This window comes from Malus domestica, chromosome 05, assembly GCF_042453785.1.
Source record: "Malus domestica chromosome 05, GDT2T_hap1".
NCBI lineage: Eukaryota > Viridiplantae > Streptophyta > Magnoliopsida > Rosales > Rosaceae > Malus > Malus domestica.
The window spans coordinates 28337862-28363932 of record NC_091665.1 but is presented as its reverse complement, the minus strand read 5'-3'; the positions used below and the strand labels follow the sequence as shown (position 1 = coordinate 28363932).

At 34.5% G+C, this 26071-nt stretch overlaps 2 long non-coding RNA genes across 3 annotated transcripts; one reads left to right on the top strand and one right to left on the bottom strand.

Annotated features, from left to right (window-relative positions):
• The first annotated feature begins 7495 nt into the window (after window positions 1-7495).
• Window positions 7496-25434, top strand: LOC103427069 (uncharacterized). 2 transcript variants are annotated; one of them, XR_011581451.1, is made up of 6 exons: window positions 7496-7699; window positions 7817-7927; window positions 9283-9388; window positions 9481-9538; window positions 23790-23889; window positions 25009-25434. It is a non-coding gene; the product is annotated as an uncharacterized lncRNA (long non-coding RNA). The 2 variants fall into 2 exon arrangements; XR_003773418.2 differs by having other exon boundaries at window positions 9142-9388.
• On the bottom strand, window positions 12357-20551 carry LOC114824891 (uncharacterized). Its single transcript, XR_003773419.2, has 2 exons — window positions 20220-20551; window positions 12357-12571 (listed from the first exon to the last, which is right to left on the bottom strand). It is a non-coding gene; the product is annotated as an uncharacterized lncRNA (long non-coding RNA).
• Window positions 25435-26071: the final 637 nt, after the last annotated feature.

Here is a 26071-nt window from a genome sequence, read left to right as displayed (position 1 = left end):
CCGTTGATCTTTTTCAATTCATCCGATCCGACGGCCAAAAATTAAAAAGGTGTGTGAGAAGTAAAATAGGGTGTGTGGATATCACATCCCTAAAAAAAAGATTGAGAACATAATTTCTTTTTTTTTTCTTTTTTTCTTTTTAATTTTTTATAATGAACTCTGCATGCACAGCATAGGGGAGACAAGTCACCAGACTCCCAAACATGTCATGTCAATCTTTTATGGGAGTTTTTTTTTTTTTTTTTTTGGAACACTGGAAAAACAATCCCAGGGCTAAGAAGCAACACAAACAGAAGGCCAAACCAGGCAAACATCAACAGAACACTGGAAACAAACTTTGCAGGAAGCTACAAGAAAGACTGACGCGGCACTAGAAGCCAAAGCGTCACTCCCCGCAAAGCCAAGAACACCTAATGGGGACAAGGCAATCCATCGAAGTTTAAGACGAAAACCAAGGAGGATGGGGGTCGGTCAACCCACAAAACATCGTCCATCTTCTTAGACTTCTGCGACGCTAACAAATCTGCAGCCTTGTTGACTGATCTAGGTCTCCAAGATCAGCGGCAATCCTGAAAGGAATCCCGATACTTCTGGACTTGCCAAAATGGGATACGCCCTCCAACTGCCATTCAAACAAGAAACCGATTCCAACAAATTCGATTCAAGAATTATACAACTAAACCCTTGTGAGATACCCAGTTCACAACCAAGCAAAAGAGCCAAGGCCTCAGCTTGACTAACACACAAAGCCGCAATAGCCTGCCCACTAGCAGCCAAAAACTTCCCTGTACTATCCCGCGCCACCAAACCCACAAACCCCGAACGTGAAGACTCAACCCAACTGCATCCACATTTATTTTTACAAAAGGAGCAGGTGGCAGGGACCAGCGAGTTTCCAAGTCCCCGCCAGACGCAGGCACCGCCCGCTGATTCTTGGAGCTTTGATCTTGAATTAAAAAGTGAGTCTTAGTTTCTGAATTCATTATGTGGAGTAAGATACATTTTGATTAGAACTTTTATTACTCCATATTATAAACTTGTATTAAGTTTATTGATCAATACTCATAATTTTTTTATTCAAAAACCATTACATGATTCTCATAATATATTGGCGATTAAAAATATGAATTTATAGATGCCTTCGCGTTTATGAGACAAAAGCAGCAAAAACTTGCCAATTTCTTCATAATTTTTGTTTCATAAAAATAAAAAATAAAAAATAAAAAAGTTTGGAAGAAAGGGAAGCTAGAAAGCCTTTTCTGTTTTCCTTCTTCTGTGATGGCAGCAGCAGAACAGAAGGCAGCACAAGGGGTAGAGGGTGAGTTTAATATGATCTAATCTATCATATATTTTCATGTGTTTCATATTCTTTTCATAGTGTACCATGAGTTTAATATGATCTAATCTATTATAATCTAATCTAGAGGTAAAAAAAAAAAAAGATGTAAAGATCTAAAATTAAATTCTATGGCTAATTTTCATATGTTTCGTGTGTTATACCTCTTTATCATGTGTTTCATCTTTTTTTCATAGTGTACCATGAGTTTGATTGTGTCAGTTTAACAATTTTTTAATATTTATCGGAATGTAAATATTTATAGATTAAAATGTACATAAAATTAAATTAAAATAATCTACATAATTTTTTTTTGGGAGACTTTGGATGCGGTCTCTAGTTATGAATACCTTGTTGATTTTCAATTTTTGATCGAAGTCCTTGAAATTAATGTGATAATTTATTTCTATGTATGTTACTATTTTTTTAAATTAAAAATTGAAAGTTATAGTTGTTTATATTAATGAGATTTTAAATAAAAAACCATAATTTGTGGGATTAAAAATATTAAAATATAAATATACTATTGTGTGTGTGTATGTGTAAACATGGGTACATTAACCAAAAAATTATTACCAAAACATAGGTACATTCTTCAAAATCACAAAAAAAAATATTAGGCTTAATAACATTAGTAAATTTCTTCAATTAAACTTGACATGGATACATTTTCAAATTAAAGAAAAAAATAATGTACCCATATAAGTTTAAAAATTGAATAGATTTTATATAAAATAAAATTTACATTTTACATATAATAAATTGGTATATTTAAGAATGAGTAAATTTTAATAAAATTTTGAAAAAATTATATGAATGGATACATATAATTAGCATGGGTACAAATACAAATAAAACTTTAAAAAATATGGCACAAAAAGAAATTAATATATGGGTACAAATTAAAACTGAAAAGAAAATTGGTACAAATTAAAAAAGGGTTGCAAATTAAAAATGGGTACAAACTAAAAATAAAAATATATGATAAAAAATTTAGCCATAAATATAAATATATTAATTGTAACATTTTTAACACTACATGAATATATTTAGAAATAAAAAATATTTTATTATTGAAATAATTAATGATGTTATTAATATCCAAGGACCTTGATAAAAAATTGAAAAAGAATAAGGTTTTAATCAATGGAATAGCAAAATGAGGGATGAAAACCTAATTTCTCCTTTTTTTTAAGTTACTTTAAAAAAAATAGCCTAAATTCATTATTTTATAATCTCAGACTAAAAAATTAATCTAGAAAGGTTGAAATAGAAAAACTATTTTTAAATAACAACCTAAATTTTTAAATTTTAATTCAAAAATTAGAGATGATTTTAGTGAGATAAAGTCATTAGAATCAAACACAAGAAAATTAAATTAAATCCCAAATGCCAAATGTATTATAATAAATTGTTATAAACTACCTAAAGTGGATGGATGATGTCGTTACTTAGCGGTATTTCATTCCTGAAAAGAGTGAATCACGCTCGATGTTTTGCTAGAGTGTTATTGAAGACTTGAAGCCAATCTTATAGTCGTGCTATTGTATTTTGAATTTCATCAGCAACATTCTCTAATTCCCTTTCGGAGTTTTCCACCAATAATATCACTCTTTGTCTTCTCTTTGTAGTCATTTCATGAGCTCTCTCCAATCCCAAAGTGGTTTTTGTATGATATTGTTGCTCAGTCAAGTTTAGATTGCATAAATAATAAAATTCAGTTATAAGACAAACAAAAATAGATAACATAAAATATATGTGCTCATAAAATTAATTAATTACCTGATCCTCCAGTGTTGCCATGAGCTATTCAAGAAGTTGATATGGTGAGCCACGCGATGTGATAAACACATAGAATGAAACAAGAACTTAACCTTCGGGGGATATGAAAGAAAAATCCTTGTAGCCAACACCATTACAGTGATTATATTAAAGTACTACACATCTAAATTGTGGAACTTCTTACCCTCCAATATAGATATGAGCAAATAAAGCAACATAATTGTTGCAGAAACAATCTAAAAATAGCTAGTTTTGTGGTTAAACCTCATCCATTCGAGTTGCTCAAAATATAAGCAAAACAATGATTGCATTGATGGCAATTGTAGCCCTAGGCGCAAAAAAAAATCGTAAGTAGTGATGTGATCAATATCGAAATACACGGTTATTTCGATGTTGATCACATCACTACTTCATGATTTTTTTTTTTGCGCCTGGGGCTACAACTATCATCAATGCAGCCATTGGTTGGCTTCTATTTCAAGCGACGTAATGGACGGGGTTTAACCAAAGCAATAGCTATATTCAGATTGTTTCTGCAACAATTTTGTTGCTTTTGTTGCTAATTAACATCCTATATTGGAGGGTAAGAAGTTCTACAATTTAGATATGTGGTACTTTAATATAATGACCATTGGCTACGTTGATTTTTCTTTCACGTCCTCCAAAGTTTTCGCTTCATTCTATGTGTTTACCGCATCATGTGTCTTGCTATATCAAATTCTTGAATATCTCATGGCAACATTGGAGGATCAGGTAATTAATTAATTTTATGAACACATATATTTCATATTATCTATTTTTGTTTATTTTATAAGTGAATTTTATTATATATGCAGCCTAAACTTGACTAAGCAATGGTATCATACAAGAACCACCTTGGGATTGAAGAGAGATCATATGAGTACAGAGAGAAGACAAAGAATGATATTATTGGTGGAAAACTTCGAAAGGGAATTAGAGAATGTTGTTGATGAAATTCAAAATTGGCTTCAAGACTTCAATAACACTCAAGCGTCATTCACTCTATTCAGGAATGAAATACCGCTAATTAACGACATCATCCATCCGCTTTAGGTAGTTTACATTCACTCTATTCAGGAATGAAATACCGCTAATTAACGACATCATCCATCCGCTTTAGGTAGTTTACAACAATTTATTATAATACATTTGGGACTTAATTTTTTTTCTTGTGTTTGATTCAATGAAGGGGGCAAGAAGGTACAGTTGTTAACCAAATTCTCCATGATATATAATATCACTGTTTTTTGTATAATAGCCAATTATTTTTGTTTTCTAGTCAAGAATTCATTAATTAGTTTTGTTTAGTGTCCAAGAATTCATTAATTAGTTTTGTTTAGTGGCCAAGAATTTAACAGCTTAGAATTTCTAAATAAGAATTTATCAACTTTTAAGTCATTTTATTAGTATGACTGAGTACTATCAGCTTCAGAGATTCTTCATGTATTTTTAACTACTAGCCTCTTTGGAAAATATAAGCGATACTGATTTTTCTAACTAATACGAACGAGAGGAAATGTAACGTTTGAACAAACTATACGGATAAAAAAAATCATAAAACCGTGATCATATTATTGAACTTGTGAATTTGAGTAGAGTCATTGGGACCATTGGCTTTAATAAATACAGTAACTGATGCGCAATTAGCTCCCAACCGAATTGGATGACAATGAAGACATTTTGGCTTTGGTGGTTTCAGGGAAAAATGAAAGAGGTAAAACCATTTATTTTGTGTGGATCAACATGTTTATTTTCTTCGATTCCTCATGTACAAAGACAACGCCTTTCTCTCCGCTTTCTAGCTCGAAAGCGTACACATTTACCTTCTTGGATCTCGATAGATTTTGGCTCACTTTTCTGAGACGGTAGTGCAGGCGACGGTCTTGGGGCTCTCCTATCTGATTTCTGATCATGGATTTGTTCATATGATGACGGTCTCAGCTGGTATATGCGACGAATCTGGAGGCGGAGCATGGAGTTGCAAGCTGTCAAGGGGTTCGCGGCTGGCGAGACTGAGAATGGGTGAGCGATCTTAGGGAAATTAGAGAGTGAGAAAAGGGAGGGATGGGGGGATTTGATGGATGTTTACAGAGAGTCGGGGAGAAAAAGAGGGAATGAAAAAGGGGATGGAAACAGACGGATAAATAGTCGAAGCTGAGCAATCCACGATGATTGACGAGTGGGCGCTCTTCCATTGTGCAAAGCGGTGGCAATTTTGTAAATAAAGTGAAATTCGGTCCAAAACAACTGTTCATTTGAACAGTGCAATTGAAAACCCTTCTTTAGACTAAAGTAATGTTTCGATCGTAAGATCAATCAAGATATAATTAATCTTTGTTGTTAAATGACCTGCTAGGCTTTTGATGGATAACCAAGGAGGTGGTAATTCAGCAGCCAATGGCGCAGACCAACCACGGTGTTGGCTTGGGCTGCAATTTGTGATAGTGATTCTTGCATTCCTAATTGGCATATGGGCATACTACATGCGTGACGAGTATGCAATAAAAAGCCGTTAAAAAAATAGGAACTAAAATCACAAGGAGGAACTAAAATCACCTTATAAAATTGAATAAAGTTATAAAGATGTAGAAAGTAGAACTTCTACCACTGGCACTGCCATTAAATACACATGCACAGACATGGATATATATACAGTGCAGTCAAGTGTTATCGTATATTTGTACTTTTGTTAGCCCACATCCAACGCATCCACTAACACACCTCCTCAGTCTAATTTATGTATCTATCTTCCAGTAATCCAGTCACACTTCTCTAATACTTTCAGAATCATTGATGTGCTTAGTCTAAGACTTCATATATGATGGGTGCACATCATGGTTCTCGATGGATGTGTAGGCACATGAGAAATGATAGGATTAAGATATTTGAGGTAAAATAGGAGTGACCTGAATTGAAGATAAGATGAGAGGAAATTGGTTAAAATGATTTGGGCACGTGAACTGAAAACCTTCAGATGCTCCAGTTAGAAAATGTGACTATGAGAAGGAGACTCAAGACAAAATGGGTAGATAAAGACCTAGGAAATAGACTATAAGAAAAGATATGGAATACTTTGAGCTAACAGAAGACTTGATGCAAAGTCGTGCTCAGTTACATTATAGGATTCATACAGCCGATCCCACTTAGTGAGATAAGATTTAGTTGTTGTTTGGTATTTTCATTTTTGGATTTCAACATATATCAGTGTGACATAAATACTCTTAAAGTTGCCTTACAATTACAAGCAACCAACCTTCCTTTTGTGTGGTCGAGCAAGGTTCATGCATGGAGGATATTAAAGGACCGCCGGTTCATACGAATGTGGAAAATCATCAGCTGTTTTTCATTTTTGCAGAAAGAGTTTGGCCTTGGATGATAGTGTAGGTAATAGGTGGTGCAACCTCAATCAATGGTCCATATAATGGAAACATAAACACACCATATTAGCCACATTCTAATCATGTACGTTTTTATGTTTCCACACTAGTCTTGAAAGCCTACACCAAGATCCGATTTGTGCTTCACATTGCAAAATCATTCTCCAGTTTCACCTTTTAAACTTCAGCGGAGAGTAGAACAAAAGAAAAGAGGTATGTCTAACATGACATAATGAACTCAAAGCTAAAGGTTTTATTTATTTATTTTATTTTAGTTACTCATATAATTATCATTTACATGTTAACCACGATGAATTATCACTATATGAAAGCTTATATTCTTTGTGTTGTCTATATTACTTGGATAATAGCTTGCCTCAACAACTTACAGATTTTTAAGGATAGTACTTTCACCAAAAAAAAAAAAAAAAAAAAGCTAAAGGATAGTAATTACTTACAAAAGAATAGAGAAACCCTAACCCTAACCCTAGCAGCTGACTGTGCAAGAATCCCTATGACTATGAGCCATGGTTTGATTATATAGCTGAGCCTGAGCATGTGGTTATTATCATGCAGGCACTGCCTCTGATCCAGGTTATGCTTTTATCTTTCATGCGGTTCTTGTCTTCGAATTGGAGTAGATTTTTTTCTCCTCCTATTTTCATCCTCTTACCTCCCATGTTCTCACAAATTGTTTTTTGTCTTATTGTCTTTATAAAAAAAATCAAAATAAGATATTGACATGGTTTAACCGTAACTGTTCAAGTAGGAGGAGATGGATGAGGAGAAAGATAAGGAGGGAAGAGAATCCTCGTCCCTTCGAATTACGTTGATGATTTTATTCGTGGAGTAAAGAATCCCAACTACTATTTTCAGATCCGATCGAAACTAATAATCCCAACTACTATTGTACTATGTTCTCTTTCCCTCCCCGCACAATCCCATTATATAATCACATGAGAATTGACACTTTTCAAAACCTAACCCTCCTCTTGTTCTTCTCCTGCTGCTTGTTTGTTTTATAAAGATAAAAGAATATAGTTTGTGGGTGGGAGAAAAATCTATCCGAGAACAACTCCTGCTTACTTTGTTTGTGTAGGTGTGAAAAAAGTTTGTGAGAGAAAATAAAATACAAAGTAGGAAAGGGAAAGGGAACACAATACAATATATGCTCTGATTTAAGGTATGGAAAATTCTCAACTTGTTCTACTTATAATGTGCTGCTTGGAGCAAAAAAAAACTCAGTGTTGCTGCCCTACTCGGGAATACTAAAATTTTCCTATTGTTTTTCATTTAACAGATTGTTACTACCTCCGGAATGGAGTCCCCAACTGAATCGGATGACGATGAAGACCCTCAAATTGCTTGTCACACAATTTTGGCTTTGGTGGTTTTAGGGAAAATGAAATAGGTAAAACCTTTTATTTTGTGTGAATCAACATATGTTTATTTTCTTCGAGCTTCTCATGTACAAATACAACGTCTTTCTCTCCACTTTCTAATTCAAAACTCATACACATTCACATTCTTTTTTATTTCAAGGTTTACTTAATACAAAGCAGAAAAAACTATTTTTAAGTTACAATCTAAATTTTTTAAGTTAGTTTTTTTTAAATATTTTTGGAGATGATTTTAGTGAGATAAAGTTATTAGAATTAAGTTAAAAGGAGAATCTGTCAAAACGAAGACCAAAACTAGGTAGGCTGGGAATATAATGAAAGCATTCGGCAACGTGGAAGGCTAGTAGTAATAGCTGTAGAAGAGTTGGCGCTGGTACTGTTGGGATTGAGTTGTCATGTTGGGCACTGCTGGAATTGAGTTGTCATGTCGACACAACTGTAAATAGTAATTCCCTCTTCAGTTTTTTCATTTTTTTTTTTAAATTTCACCACATATCAAAGTGACATAAATACCTTATGTGTTGTGATAGAAGATCCGGGCATGGAGGACACTAACAGCAAGTTCATCCTTAAAAATGTGCTAACATCCGGTTCATTTAATACACTTAAATGAATAGTAATTGATCTAATGAACTGTAATTAACTAAATACATGTCTACCCCTAATGAATGCGTTGACACAAAGTCTAGTCAATTCGTATTAAAATATTATTAATTTTTTTATAAAATAAAAAATAAAAAAATTTGGATATGATTTTTAACCAATTTTATCACGTCACATGTCATTATCCAAAAGTACTATTTTGTATATAGATTTCCGATAAAATTTTCAAACAATCCCGACGCGCCACGTGTCACTATTTGTTTACAATAATTTAGTCAAGATTTCGATAAGATTTTCAACCAATCTTATCACGCCACGTGTTATTATCCGAAAGTACTATTTTGCGGAGGGATAAGATTTTCAACCAATCCCGATAAGCCACGTGTTACTATCTGTTTACAATAATTTAGCCAAGATTTCGATAAGATTTTCAACCGATCACGTAATGACACGTGACATTATCCAGAACCTCATACTTTCTTTTTTTTTGTCCATATAAAGACTACATCCATTCTAATTCATACATCAAATTCAAACTAACTCTAAATCCTTCTTCATTGTTTTTAAATCTTGAGTTTTTACAATGTGAAAAAACATTGATTGTTTTTCATTTTTGCATTAGAGTTTGGCCTTTGGATGATGATAGTGCAGTTACTGCAGCTTGAAGTTTGTTTTATTATAACTTTGTCCAAACTTCCATGTCTGCCTTTGAAACGAGCATGGATCCTCCAGCTTATTAATAAGCACTCAAATCTTCATCCAGCATAGTATTTCCGTTCCTTGTTCACACAAACGTAGTTGCTCCAATCCTTAACTCCTTCAAACGGATGCACTCACTCCACCTGCGGCCACCTTCTCCGACTTCTCAGGTACAAACGTAAAGCCTTTTTCTCCCCTTTTTTAGCTCAAAGTTGCTTGCTTACCTTTAAAGCCCATACTAACTAACCTTTTTTTTTTCAAGGTTTTACCTTCACAGACGGTAGCCACCACTATCTCCGACTTTGTCTTCGACTCCTCAGGTACATTATAAATATGTTTATTGTTTCTCGTTCATCGTTCATCGTTTTCTTTGCTTTATGGGTTTTTTTGTCAATCTTTTGGTTTGCATAATGGACGGTTGGGATGATGAGCTTTATGAGGTTTGGATGACTTTGGGTTTACCATATGCACTCATTCAAGATAAACAAGATTATTTAATGGTTTATTCAAAATTATTTACTTTCCACAATGATCTATGAAAATTAAAGTTGGTTTGGACCCAATGATTTATGGGTTGCTCTTAGTCTTAACTTGTTTTCTGGGTTTTGGGTCCCCAGGGCTTCCGAGTTATATATAGACAGGGTTCTGAAGTTGATAGATTTAATGTAACTTTTCTTTCTGTATTGTTAGTTGAAAAGTAATTGAAACTAATCACACCAATATAAAATGAGTTAAAAGTCATTATATAACTTATTCTAAATTCACCTTTCCATAAATGGGGGTAAGGCTAGCCGACATTCACCTCTCCCAGACCCAGCGTAAAGCGGGAGCCTTGTGCACTGGGTACGACGACTTGTTTAGAAATTACAACCGCTGAATTTTTATCCACTAAATAACATAACACTACTGAATTCTTAGCCACTAAACAAAATTGCTTAATTTTTGGCCACTAAACAAAAGAACAACAAACCGCAGCATTGCTATGCCAACATTTCCAATTCAACCTACAGAAATCAACTTCCATACGAGACTAGTAATTGCTAGTTTGTCAACAAAAAAAAAAAATGTGTAAAAGTGAAAGGCAGTGTGTAGGCGAAAAATGCTTTTGTTTCTCAACCACACCTCCACATGCATCCACCACACTCCAGTAGAGGTCGACCTAGGGAGGAAAAGAAACAACCCTTTTTTCTTTTGGTTTTTTATCATTCTGTTGTATCGTGATGTCTTACTAGGTTTTCCATGGATAACCAAGGATGGGGTAATCTGGCAGCCGATGCCACAGCAAAACTGTGGTGTATGGGCGTGCTATGGTATTAGTTCTTGCATTCACATTTGGGATGAGTATTCACCTTAATCAGGCTGAGGGTAGTGTTAAGAAGGGATTCGTAGAGGCTCTGTATTTTACGGTTGTTACTATAACAATTGTAGGATATGGAGACTACGTTCCCAACACGGTACATAGAAATGGTTCACAGTATTAGTCGTAGTGGTTCTGGCAAATCCAAGTATGTGTACCATTGATAAAATCATAGGTAAGCTCATATCTTGGATTGTTTCCAAGAGTATATTTTATCAGAGGCCTAGGCATCATCAAATTGGTTCGGCAACATTTTGTATGTTTCTCCTCGTGGTAATCATAGGGCCTGCAGTAATACGCCTATTGAAGGCGAAGTAGACAACTGCAAATAATAAGAATACAAAAAATATGAATTATGCAGATGTATATTACTTTAATGTTATATTGTTGATGACGGTTGGGTACGGCGAATTTGCGTTCAAGTGTACCAGTGGACAGCTTTTCGCTTCGTTTCATCTGCTAATTGGACCACTACTGGTGGTCCGATATTTGGACTTCCTAGTTGGCTCTTTTCTTGGACAGTGGACAGGGTAATTACATTTACTTTATTTACATATACCTTATGTTATGTTTCTGTGACTCTTTGAATTAAGTTTATAATTTTTCTTGATATGCAGACCAAACTTAGAACACCAGTTATACGACGCTAGGGAAGAGCTTGATCAACTACTATAGCTGCCCTGGCGTCATATAACTATTGTTCTAAATTTGGTCTACATATCAAGAAAAAATATAAGTTTTACTTCAAAGAGTCACACAAACATAATATAAGTTTTACTTCAAAGAGTCACACAAACATAACAATAGGTATACGAAAATAAAGTAAATTTAATTACCCCGTCCACTGTTGGAGAAAAGAGCCAACTACGAAGTTCAAATATCAGACGACCAGCAATGGTCCAATTAGCAGATAAAACGAAGCGAAAAGTTGTCCATCGGTAGACTTGAACGCAAAATCATTGTACCTAATCGTCATCAACAATATAACGTTAAAGTAATATACCTCTGCATAATTCATATTTTTTGCATTCTTGTTATTTGAAGTCGTCTGCTTCGCCTCCCGTAGGCGTATTACTGCAAGCCCTATGATTACCACTAGGAGAAATATACAAAATGTTGCCAAACCGATCTGATGCTGCCTAGGCCTTTGATAAAATCTACTCTTGGAAACAATCCAAGATATGAGCTTACCTATGATTGTATCGATGGTACACATACTTGGATTTGCCATAACCACTGCGACTAATACTGTGAACCATTTCGAGGTACCCGTATTGGGAATCCCTTCTTAACAGTACCCTTAGCTTATTAAAGTGAACAATCAACCCAAATGTGAAAGCAAGAAACAGTACCACAACATGCACCGAGCCCATCTACCATCGTTCAACTGTGGCATCGAATTACCATGTCCTTGGTTATCCATGAAATACCTAGCAAGTACATAACGATACAACATAGAATGATCAAAAACCAAAAGAAAAAAGGGTTATTTCTTTTCCTCTCTAGGTCGGCCTCCACCGCCTGCAGGGTGTCGTGAATGCGTGTGGCTGAGAAACAAAAGCATTTTTCGACTGCACACTACCTTCTCTACCTTGCACTTTATATATTTAATTTAAAATTACAAGCCTAAAGACTGCCTTCTGCCTCCCACTTTTATATATTTAATTTAAAAAAAAACATTTACTAATAATTAAAAAAAAAAATAAAGATTTTTTGAATTTGGGGATGAACTTTTGTGCTGAGTCTCTAACTTACACACTCACAAATAAATTGAGAAAATATTCAATCAAACTCATCCATATATATATATATATATAACCCAAGGACCCAGAAAACAAGTTTGAGTAAACCATTACATGATTTTGTGTTGATAATATAAATCATTGGGTCCAAACATAAAGAATCAAACGATGAAGAATAAACACATTTACTATGTACCTAAGGAGTCGAAGTCGGAATAGGAGATAGTGGTGGCTGCCCTGTGTGAAAGTAAAACCTTGAAAGAAAAAAAAGAAGATAAATGAATACATGTTTTAAAGGTAAGCAAGCAACTTAGAGCTAAAAGGAGAGAAAAGCTTTGCCTTTGTACCTGAGGAGTCAGAGAAGGTGGTGGCCTTAGATGGAGTGAGTGCGTTCGTTGATAAAGAGAGAGGGGCCTTAATATGCCAGATACTAAGGAGAGAGGTTGCCTATTGAGTCTGGACAAAATTATAGCAAAGACAAATTTTAAGCTACTACCTTAGTACCTATACTATGGAAAGAGATTCTCTCCAAATCCTTTCTATCTAATCCTCATCATCAAACAATCTAAACCCTTGAAATTTATTTAAACGGCTACAAACAAGGGTTCACTCTAAAAGTTATAATAATTTTAGCCGTTTGATCAAATTTCATGGGTTTGAATTGTTTGATGAGGAGAATTAGGTGAAAGGGATCCGGAGAGGATCCCTTTCCATAGTATAGGTACTAAGGTAGTAGCTTAAAATTTGTCTTGCTATAATTTTGTCTAGACTCAATAGGCAACCTCCTCTCCTCAGTATCTGGCACATTAAGCCCTTTCTCCCTCTCTCTCTATCAACGAACTCACTCACTCCATCTAAGGCCACCACCTTCTCCAACTCCTCAAGTACAAAGGCACAGCCTTTCTCTCCGTTTAGCTCTAATTGCTATATTAAATAACATAGAAAAATAAGAAATGATTCATGCAATTATATATCAAAGTAATGCATGCACATGACTAACTAATATTAAATAAACATGACATAATGGATTAGAAAACTTTGGTGCATTATAGAAAAGCCACCGAGTTTCCACATTGGGCTTTAAGATCACAGTCAGACGTATTAGTGGCACATCATTTAATTTGCAAATTTTGTTTCCCTAGTATTATCTTTTTTGATAAATATATAGATACGATAAACTACTTTAATTAGCAACTAGGACGAGTTCGAACTTGAGTGCAAGAGAATAAAGATACATTGTCTCGATCAATTAGTCGTAGTTCACATGTGTCATTTTTGGCTCCTTAAAACTTTTGAAATGCCTTTTTGTATATATAGAGATATATATTTGGCTTATGAACAAAAAGTCTACCAACTAAATTATCATGGATACCTTTGGTTTTTATTATTAGAGAAAGACAAAACAACTGTACAAGTCCTCCCCTTGTGCTGCCTTCTTCTGCAGCTGCCCATTATAGAAGAAGTAAAAACAGAAAACGCTTTCTAGCTTCCCTTTCTCCCAAACAAAAATTATCAAGAAATTAGCAAGGTTTTGCTGCTTTTCACGTGAAGGTGAAGGCAGCTTTAAAATTCATATTTTTACATGGCTTTCATAAATACAGCTTAAACTCTCTCTATCACACACACAGAGGCAGAGACGATATGTATGCAAGAGTTCCAAAACCTGCAAAGCTCCGACTTAGCTCCCGCAACTTGACTCCTAAGACAACCAGGATAACAGAAGAACTCACCAAATGCACCACCGTGTTTTACAACCTGCAAACCCTAGTACTGTGTGATACCATTACAACATTAATACATGCCTCCGTGTTTGACAGAGATTGGCAAATCTCTATATTTTCTTTTTGCAACGTTTAACAGTTGCACACCAATTCGGTTGGTATTACCTATCTGATGATTGTATAGGGAGCAACTAGCTAGAAATATAATTTGGTTAGCTAATATGTCAAAACTAATTAGCTTAGTTCTAACCGTATCCACCACCTATGTTTTCACAACTTCTAATAGATAAGCCTCAATCTCTAAATTTGTTTATTCAATGTATATATAATTTGGTTAGCTAATATGTCAAAACTAATTAGCTTACTCTTTTTACTCTTCTTTTATCTTGTAACATTGCACAATATCCAAACTATCTATTTTTAAGTTACTCTTAATGATCATCAATTTATAAATAAAAAAATAACTAAATTGAAAATTACGTAGTCATCTAACGGTTATTTATAAAATAGACAAATCATGTTCTTCACTTAACTAATTAAAATATCGACAATGTGAATTGATGCTTAAATAATTTCTAATTTTGTTAACTTTGCAGAGTTGAAGTTTACATAGTGATCTAAATATTACATAGTTTTGATTATTAAGCATGAGTAAGAAGAAAGTTGAAAGGGTAAACGAGAAAATTCAAGTAAAAAGTTAAGAGAATCGAGTGGAAAGGTTATTAGAATTCCATCCCACCTTAACACATTAAAGACCTTGTAATCTATTTAGCCACTTGAGCAAGTTTCTAGAGGTTTTCCGAGCGATACTCCAACTCGTCTTGCATGGGCAAAAAGAGAATATATCTCCGCAATGCTACTCCGAGTTGTCATAATTTAGTTGTCCTTTTAAAACCTAGATCTTGGGATCTCCAGTCAACTAGGTTGGGTTTCTACTATGACTACTCTAAATACGGGCTTTTAACGCATTCCCCTCGATGATACAACTTACTCTCTAGTCAAACCTTAATAATTGGATCCACTAGGTTGACTATCTATTTAATTTATGACCATCACAAATTTCATCCATGCATGAAAATTGATTTTGTTTGCGAGTAGTTGTTTTCTTACGTTTAAGTCCTCCAAACATATATATCCAAACCTAATTACTAAGTAGTTTACTAACACTTTGGTAAACTCCCCCACCTTTAAGGTATTTGCCAGAAGATTTCTAACCTTTCAATATCTTAAAATTACCATTGTAAAAGATAATCTTTATCTCTTTTCAGAAGCAAAATTTTTTTTTTAATGCCATTATATACTATTTCATCATACTTAGAAATAGGAAAACCACACATTGTAATTTCTGAAATACACACATATATATATTATCAAGCCATCTTTCACCAATAGATGCTAAACAAACCGAGTGTTTCTATCCTCCAACCAAACCCGTGATGACTCTGCCATTTGCTTCCATGAATTGAAAGTATCAATATGCATGCAGAAAACTAAGCATTGTGCACGGCTTGGTCTTTCTAGGCAAGGAATGTTACTTTCCATATAGAAACCGTTTTCTTCTTTGTTTGGATATCACCTTTTCATGAAGGGTCGCAACTCTTCATGAGGTTTGTACAAAATATAACTAATTTTCTCAGACAAAACGTTATTTTTTGCATAGGGTTGTACAAATCACATCTCATATGCATTCACAAGAATTATAAACTTTTCAACCAATGTAAGTAGAGGCAAGTAGCATTTTACCACAGTAGTGAAAATGAGTTGAGCCTTTGTATAAAGGCGCGGTTCAAACTTCGTCGGTGACTAATCTAATACAAAAAAACCAATGTAAGTAAAGAAAACATCATATTTCAAAAAGGACAAATTATAACCATTGGTCCACATAACTCATCATCATGAAGCCATCGGTGTTCATTCTCAATATTTATTCAACAATGAGGACATATTATAGCTAGCAGCCCGTCCTAGTCGTGAGCAGTGTAGCTGCTCTTATTGTGGTCTTCATCCTCGTCTGATATAGGGCTTACTCTCCTTTTTCAAAACCATTGGAAGTAAGTGTCGAATTAGTTACCGTTTCCCGACTTAGCGCGGCCGGGCCCGAGTGTACCGTCAAATGGGAGCTAAAGCTCGTAGTCACAAACCCCAACAGCAAGCACGGCTTCAATCTCTACATTGGAGATCGTCTGCAGGCCACGCTCTTCTTGTACGATCGTTGGCTTGGCGGCAGCTTTATAGTGACTACCAAGTCATTACATCCTCCCATGCTTTTAACCAACAAGACCAACCAAACGGCCACCTTAAGTTTCAAAATGCAAACTGATTGTGCCTACTTAAGTGAAGAGCTCATTGAGTAAATCTCCAGAAGGATAATCCAAGTCTACCTGAATGTGATGGCTCGGTTTCGGCTCATGCCCATGACTTTGAAGCTTGAGGGATTCCGTGTGTTGCGACTCTCCTGCCCCAACATGGGGCTATGCGAGTTCGATTCTACCCGTAGCATGGAAATCGTTTAACTCTTTATTAAATGTGTTGGTAAATGTAGTTGCTTGCAGTAGACAGACTGGTGTTATGTAATTGGAGATAAATTGATTCTACTTAATTCCAAATTAATCCAATGATGTCTTCTCTTATCAGATTTGATTGCGCATTACATACATTGTTGTTGGGAAATGCAAGGTTCGGGCTCATTAAATTGATTACCTAATTTAATGTTTTTATCTCATTAAATTGATTACGTAATCAGTTTAATGAGATAAAATCTTTAAATTATGTAGTCAGTTTAACAAGCCCAAACCCTGAATTTCCCAACAGCAATGTATGTAATGCGCAAACAAATCCGATAAGTAAAGACATCACTGGATTAATTTGGAATTAAGTAGAATCAATTTATCTCCAATTACATAACATCAATCTGTCTATTGCAAGCAACTACATTTACCAACACAATTAATAAAGAGTCAAACGATTTCCTTGCTACGGGTAGAATCGAACTCGCACAGCCCCATGCCAAGGCAGGAGAGCCATAACACATGGAATCCCTCAGGCTTCGAAGTGGTGGGCATGAGCCGATATCAAGCCATCACATTCAGGTGGACTTGGATTATCCTTCTGAAGATTTCCTCGATGAACTTTTCACCAAAGTAGGCACGATCAGTTTGCATTTTGAAACTTAAGGTGGTCGTCTAGTTGGTCTCGCTGGTTAAAAGCAAGGGAGGATGTAATGACTTGGTAGTCACCATAAAACTGCCGATAAGCCAGCGATTGTACAAGAAGAGTGTGGCCTGCAGATGATCTCCAATGTAGAGATCGAAGTCGTGATTGCTGTTGGGGTTTGTGACTACGAGCTTTAGCTCCTATTTAACGGTACACTCGGGCCCGGCCGCGCTGAGTCGGGAAACAGTAACTGACTCGACACTTACTTCCAATGGTTCCGGAAAAGGCGAGGAAGCCCTATATCAGACGAGGATGAAGACCACAATAAGAGTAGCTACACTGCTCACGACTAGGATGGGCTGTCGGTTATAATCTATGCTCATTATTGAATAAATATTGAGAACAAACACCGATGGCTTCATGACGATGAGCTATGTGGATCAATCAATGGCAGTGGGAGAAGAGATGAACAATACAGGCCGAGGGAAAGATAATGTTAGGTCATCCCAAAGGCTAACGATTAAAAACTAGAAAATAGCCTAATTTGCTAAAAAATTCATCTCCAAAGGGGCATCAAGCTAGCCAAATGTGGTCTTCTTCTTAACCTTTTTTGAGATCCTACTCTTCCAATTGCAATAATTGATTGAAACTCAACGGTTAGGTTCGAAAACATCCGAAAGTAGTTTAATTAACCATAAATTTAAAGTATAAATATAAAACTAATAAATTATTAAGGGGCTATGCTTAGCGCATTCGGTTGGTTGAAGATGGTATATGAGTATAGTCTGATACTGTTTATTTAAAAAAAAAAAATTTTACAGGGTTATAATTTTGAACAGGACTATATTTAGCCATTTCAGTTAAAAATGGGCTTAAGTGTAGGCGCCCCATTTCTAATAGCATTGTTGGAACTTTTAATATTATTATATTAAATTAAATAATTAAATGGAAATTAGAAGTTATGTATTTTGGTGGAAATACACGTTTAACATAATGAATAGTAACTTTTGACTCTTGATGAATGGTCACATATTTTTCAAAAAAAAATATCTCAAATCTATAAATAGGGAAGCATCCTATAATCATAAAATCAATATTCATATTCATACATATAGTGCACTAAAAATTAGATAGTACCATTGAGTCTATATGAGAATCATGATTCATTGGCGCCTTATGATTTGGAGTGCTACTATTACAAGGGCGTGGTCGTTGTATCCCGAGTGACAAGCGTCAACCAACCATGAACACCGTAGTAAGGCATAAACTTATCTTAAAGACAGAGTGTCCATCACTTGCCTCGACTGTATTTCTAGGTTTTTCTAATCCATTATATCATGTTCGTTTAACATTGATTAATCATGTGCATGCATTAATTACTTTGATATATAATTGCATAAATTATTTCTTAATTTTTATGTGATTTAATATAGCAATTAGACCCTATTTTCCCAACAACCTTAAGATAAGTTTAGATTTGGTTGCTTTAATTTTGTCATCAGTTCTGAATTGGCATTACATAAGTGGTAATTCATAATTACTTCTTGTCACGCCCCGATCCCAAGATAGGTCTAGGATCCACACGTGACGTCATCACATACCCTTTCACCCGAATCATTGTGTCAATAGTAGTAATTTTTCTTTTACATATGGTTGCATCTAACCTCTGTGTTAGATTGCCTACGTACCCTAAGACGGTATCTAGCCATTCGTAGTTCCCTAACATATCTCACGTTATTACAAAGTCTGCTAAGAATTCCATCTCATATCAAAGCAAGCCATAATCACACTAATAGACATCCAACAAAAGCATTAATTCGATTACCATACATGTAATCCAATTATGTACACAAGTAATCAACCTATGAGATACATAATAAGATAACATTCCACGAAGTTTAGTATAATCAAACTCTGAAAATGTCTGTTGTATTTCCTCTACATGGATTCCTAAGCATTGCTCTCAGTTACTAATACAAGGATCCACCAACATGGCCAAATCCATTTTCACAATATAAGACATTACTAAATGCATGAGATGAACTTTAATCCTAGTCAAAGTACTTGGAATACTAATTTAACAGTCCCCAATTCAAATGCCATTTTGGTTGACCTAATATAGCTTCATCACTACCAATACGTTTGAATGGAAATAATTCTGGACTATAAGTGATTCTGTGTTTCAATAGGCATAAGTGCACCAATACATTAAATCATTGAGCTTATAATTGTATTAGAAAATGGTTCTTTGAAACCCAATACATAACCATATAAAGTGATTTAATAAACTCAATATCGATAAGTAAATTAGAATTAAAATTTAGAGAAGAAAGAACATTGCAAAGCAGCAACCTCTTCTCCACAAAAGCTGCAGAAAAGCAGTTTAAGTCAACCAAGATTAACCTGATTTTGAACACTCATACCTATACCGGTTGATGCAAACTTACATGGGTTTCGAAGCTTGTTTTGTGTACTTCAAAAGCATAAAAGATTTGTAGAAAATGGGGTTCTAAGTTGAAAGTTCTGCAATTTACAAAATAGAGTCCCGAAACTGGAAACCCAGTATTTGCTGCTGTCTGGCAGCTTCGGGACTCAAGTTTGAATATGATTTTGACATATCAATACTCAATGGAATTAAGTGATATCAGATGGGTATTGATCATGGGCATGTCTAGTTTTAAACCACATAATATTGGCTCAAAAGGAATCCATAAAGACATAGAAATCAAGAGCCAAAATAGGCTACTTGAAACATAGTTTTTCTGTGAAGAATTAATAAATTTCCTGCAATTTAGAACCTATACTCTTATAATCCAAATTACATTTTCAGAATGCTTCCACACATTTCAGAATTCATGTTTATAACTTCGATTTCAATTATATTCAACAATTAACAAGACTTGACCTTTTAATCCAAACCCTAGAACAAGATATTTGATTACAACACCCAAAGTATAAAATTGAAAATAATACGAAAGATTGATACAAAGCAGCTATTGAAGGAATAAAGAGAGATGGGAATCGTTACCTATGCTGCGGTCGACAAAAGCAATCACATTTCTGTTATGGTTCAAACGACATGGTTGTACACCTTTTCTCTCAGTTCTAGCAAACATTTTAATTCCTTATTTTCTCTTTGCTCCTCCTGGTGTCTTCTATATTTCCTTCGACTTCTCTCAAAGATTCATAGTTTCTATCTTGTCCCCCCTTTCTTTTTTCCGCTCTCCACCCCCCCCCCCTTTCCGATTCATAGTTTCAGGCCGTGGGATTCCTTGTAATCCCCCCCCATCCTTTGGCCAACGCCATCTCCCCCTTTTTTTCTTCTCTCTTCCTCCCACTTCCAGATCCCTTTGCTTTACTTTAGTTAACATTTTATATTATTATTAGTTTTACTCTTTAAATTTAGAATTATAAGAATTAACTTAACATTTGTGTTTCGTAAAATCTTCATTTTAGCTCTAATTTCCTCTTCACTTGCTCTCGTGCACTCATATCAATGAGTACAACGAACATGTGCTAGGACATACGTGTCACGAGTTTAATTGTCAACAAAAGTCAACACTTTCTTCTCTAAAAGTATTTTGGACATTTCACAATTTTCAGAAAATAAAATATAGTAACTTATAGACGGGTTGCAACACTTCTTGTTTTGCATGATTGCATACTTGGGTTTTCCATATTCGTCTTGATTGTTAATTTAATAAGTGCATGATCAGGTTGTAGACAACATGTTTTGTATTCATACATGTATTGTTTCGAAGAACATGCCAACAATATATGTGTTTTTACATATGCTTAATGTAGCATACACGAAGTAAGTCATAAATTCATATATTGTTTGTGAATTTAATTAAGATTTGATTGGATTCAAATTAAGAGATATCGAAGCATGCATAGCAGTTCTTTTGTCTTGTATATAAGTGACAATGATGTGTTTATAATCTTGTACTAGTTGACAAAAGGTTATTTCCTCACGAGTTTTCACCAAGAAAAGTTATTCGGTGCAGCCATTTTTGTAATATGATGTTTTCTCTACTTACATTGGTTTTTTGTGTTAGATTAACTACCGACGTAGTTTAAATTCACACTGTCATGAAAAAAAGGTTCAACTTCATTTCATCATTGTGGTAAAGAACCACTTGCCTCTACTTACATTGGTTGGAAAGTTTACAATTCTTGTGAATATGAGATGTGATATTTTTTTTATTTTTATTTTTTGGTAAAGAATTAACGTTTTGTCCGAGAAAATTAGTTATATTTTCTGCAAACCTCATGAAGATGCGAACCTTCATGAAAAGGTGATATGCAAACAAGGAAGAAAACGGTTTCTATATGGAAAATAACACTATTCCTTGCCTGGAAAGACCAAGCCGTGCACGATGCTTAGTTTTCTGCACGCAAATATAGATACTTTCATTTTATGAAATCAAATGGCAGAGTCATCACTGGTTTGGTTGGAGGATGAAAACACTCAGTTTATTTATATATAGATATAGGCAATCTTTAAGGGAAGGGATCCCCATTTTTTTTATAAAAATAAAGATTAGTTGTGGGATTCACACTACATCAAACTTTAACGATATGAACCATCTTTTTTCAAGTTACACCTCATAGATCATCTTTGCAAAATATCGGCCAAATCGGAAATGTTTAAGACATCTAAACAAATATTTTATTATATAAGAAATAATGAAATTTTATTTTGATAATTGAATAGGCAAATGATTTCGGATTAAATTGAATTTTTGCAAGGATGATCTATGAATCGAGACTTACAAAATAGACAGTTCGGATCGTTGAAGTTCGATGTGGAGTGAGCTCCACACCTAATCCCCATTTTTTGAAAAAAAAAATAGAAATCCCTTTGCATAAAAGGGCCTATATATATAGACAGAGACACATATATTTATACACACACATACATATATAATATACGTATATATATAATTTTTTTTTCTCCCTACACAATTACTATTGGTTTCAGAAATTAGACAAAATCCGAATACAAGTGACTAAATAGGTTACAAGGTCTTTAACGTATTAAAGAAAGATGGAATTCTAATAACCTTTCCACTCGATTCTCATTACTTTTTACTTGAATTTTCTCGTTTACCCTTTCTGCTTTCTTCTTATTCATTCTTGGAGATCAAAACTATATAATTTTTAGATCGCTCAGTAAACTTCAACTCTACAAAATAAAAAAAATTAGAAATTATTTGACCGCCAGTTCACATTGTTGATATTTTAGTTAAATGAAGAACATGGTTTGTCTATTCTATAAATAATCGTTAGATGACTAAATAATTTTCAATTTAATTATTTTTTAATAAAGATGATCATTAAGAGTAACCTAAAAATAGGTCGTTTGGATATTGTGCAACATTACAAGATAAGAGAAGAGTAAAATAAGAAAGTCCAAATGAAAAAGTTGTTAAAAAAGATTAATTTTTCCAGAATGTAGTGCAAAATTTATACCAAGTGGTTAGTTTACTACAGGTTCGACCAAATAATCCTATTTTCTAATTAGTTCAAGGGTGGTCAAATTTAACAGAACAAAAAATTTAGCTTTTTATGAAAGGGAAACGAAACCTGTGTTGCCAAATTTTTATGATTTTATCTGTATATTTTTATAGTCACACATTTGCATACAAGGGATGGATGCTTTTTAGAATTTGAACACCTTAATCCCCTTTAGTTCCCTACCCCCACATGCATCCTACTTTAGTAAACAAAAAGAAAGTGGAGGGTTATAAGGCAACCATAATGAGAGGATATCACGCCTATCTAATCTATCGATATCCATACAAAACAACACCACATCTAAAATCTCTCCATCATATAATATCGATTAATTTATGCTAATGGTAGTCCCCGTCGTTTATCTCGATTTTCACTTTTGCGTTTCTATTGCCTTTGTTTTTCTTTGCAATTCATTATGTTAGCACTGTCTGCCTGTTATATAAGCCGAAAGTACTTCCAAGTTGAATTTTTCAAAAGAATCTAAAATAAAATTAGATGGAAAAATCAACTCCAATGGACTGAACTAAAAGTGAGAATAAAAAGAAAAACAAAGAAGAAAATGCAAGAAAAAAATTTTACAAGAACAAAATTGAGAATGTTAATAAACTATGTGGACTAACATTGTAAAATTGACCTATAATTTTAATTCTTGCTCAATTTCCCAAAACCTGAAGTTATCATTTACGTGTGTTGAGTGCCTTTTGTTGTGAACTTCTGGAACAAGCGGTTCCATCCTGAGCCATATAAGGTACGAATTTGATGCAATTAATTGGACTTGGTGGATTATGTTGTAGCCTTGCAGATATATATAGTCATGAGTAGACGTCCACGCCTAATAGTTGTTTAATCTTCAAAGCCGGTCCTTTGTATTATTGTGAATGCAATTATTTCTCGCTCTCTCCAATGGTCATATAACCGAAGTAAATCAGATACTGTCATCGAGCTTTTGTAACCGAAGTAAATGGGATTTTGTCATCAAGCTTTGATTTGCCACCTGAATGTTTTTATAGTGTAAGATGTGATACCTCTTTATTCATAGTATCCCGCTATACATTGAACGGGCTTTATTTTGTTGCAGGACAATGGTTTTGGAAGTAGGCAAGGGGATACCTGGGAAAAGGTCAACCAGATTCGGGATAAATTTGAGTATGACAGAGAAAGGAGAATGAGAGAGAAAGGTTAGTTGAATGTATTTTGAGAAGTTTTTGTAAGAACTATATCACAGATCATTGATATGCCAATAAATCACCAACACTTCAACAATCAAACAGAATGACAGAACTATAAACTCAAATATAAAACCAGTTGAAAACATACCTGCAGAACTTGAACTCGAAGAAGCCATAGCAGCTTCACAACCAATCAATCTTCTCCTCTTTAGCAAAACTAGAGAACTCTCTGAATAATAGGTATTCAATACAAGATGAGCCGTGTCTTTGCAAGAGCAGTGATTGAGGTTATATACAACATTAATCCAACTCATTCTCCTATTAGAATTAGTGTTGAACTCTCACACAATGAGTGTACAAGATCAATTAGTGTAGGATCCAAAACCTTTTCACAAAGGAACACTAAAAGCACTCATAATCCTACAAGAAATAGGATTCATACGAACACCTTATCAAGACTTTTCCATTCAAGAATTCATCCAATATTATAGCTAATCCTCAAACATGCTTCATACTCACAATCTAACAGTTTTATGTTGTGAACTTCTGCTTTTGTGATTTGGTTTCTGGAATAATGGCCCCTCGTACACAATTAGGTGAAGAATGTTCTTCCACCAATATCCTTGATTGTACATTGAGCAGTGGTTTGATTATTTGGTGTTCATTCGTTGGGTAGTCCAAGGTTGTATGTCTTTTGTAAATTCCTAGATTTTATAGGCTATAGGACTTCCAAAATTCTGTGGACTAATGATTAAGTGCGCTACAGTTCCCATATATTGACTTTGATTCATCCTGTTATTGTTGCCGCTAGAGAGCTGACCTCATATTACAAAGCCCCAAGTGATTCCGAAATATCTATTTCTTGCAAATTGAAAAAGATCCTCAGACGAACAAACTTGCACTACGGGGCAAAAACATCTAAGAATTCAAAAAAAAAAAAAACATTAAGAATATCATCATTTCCAAACTGTTTATTAGGATGGTCGTTTTTGAAATTGTCATCCGCATATGCGCTAGTTAAGTTATTTTGTTTCGTATGCACAATTTTCTGTTCCTGATATATTATTGTCAGTAGAAAAATTGTCTCAAGTGTGTATTTCTCATTAGTTTTATGTATTCGAGCTGCAGCATTTGCACCCATGTCTGGAGAAGCTCCTTCTAACTTCCATGATATGAATTCCCCGAGGCAGCCTGACTTACATGATATGAACTCCCGGAGACAGCCATTTGATGCCCAGAGATACTTCTCGGATTCTGAAAGAGAGTGAAGAAGAACTTCTAATGGTCTATGCACTTATGTATGTACACGACAAGAGGCTTGGAAAGGCGCAGCATTTCCTTTTCATCTCTTCCTCGACTGTCACTGTGATGACTTCTGGTATCTGTACTACTACCCACAACAGGCAGCTTGTTCTTGTAGCGGTTGGCAGGTTTGAATCGATTGATATGGCTCTTTGAAAATGCATAGGAGTTTTGATATTTTAATCCCATCAGAATTGCATATTGTATACGTATTAGCCAAATTATGATTTATGCAGTTTGTGTTGTTACTAATTACTATTTGTTATTCTTGAATAATTGGCGACAAATCAAACTAAATGGATTAAAGTGCAAATCTACTCAAACTACAAGAATAAAATAGAAGGGATAGCTCAATCGGTTGACATTACTCCTACCCTTAAACTACAAGGAACAAAAATGCAATTTGGCCCCATATTGGGTTTAACTAAATTTTGTAATTGAAGTCTCGTGTTTGAATCTTCTTATCTTTTTTCTCAGTATCACTTGAACCAAAAACTACATGAGCAAAATCATAACTTGACGACAAACTCCTAATGTACCTATAATAGTGTGCTCTTATCTTTGCAGCTAAATGATTCGGAACGATCTCAAAACTTTAAATGTACATTTGATTATATTGAAGTAGCATTGTGATTAATTTTGACAGAAAAATAACGACGACATGTATGAAAACTTAACCAACTTGATCTATTAATGTTTATTTTAAACAAGATTCGTGAAAACCTATTTATGTATCATTTTAACTTTATTTAGTAAGGTTTTAACACTAAAAATTGGTCTAATGTGAGTTCGAACTTTTTACGATCACCGTACCATTTAAATAGAAGCCAAATGTTTTGTTGAATCGTGTGGTATCAAGACTTGAATACCTCCTATATTTAAAAAAAAA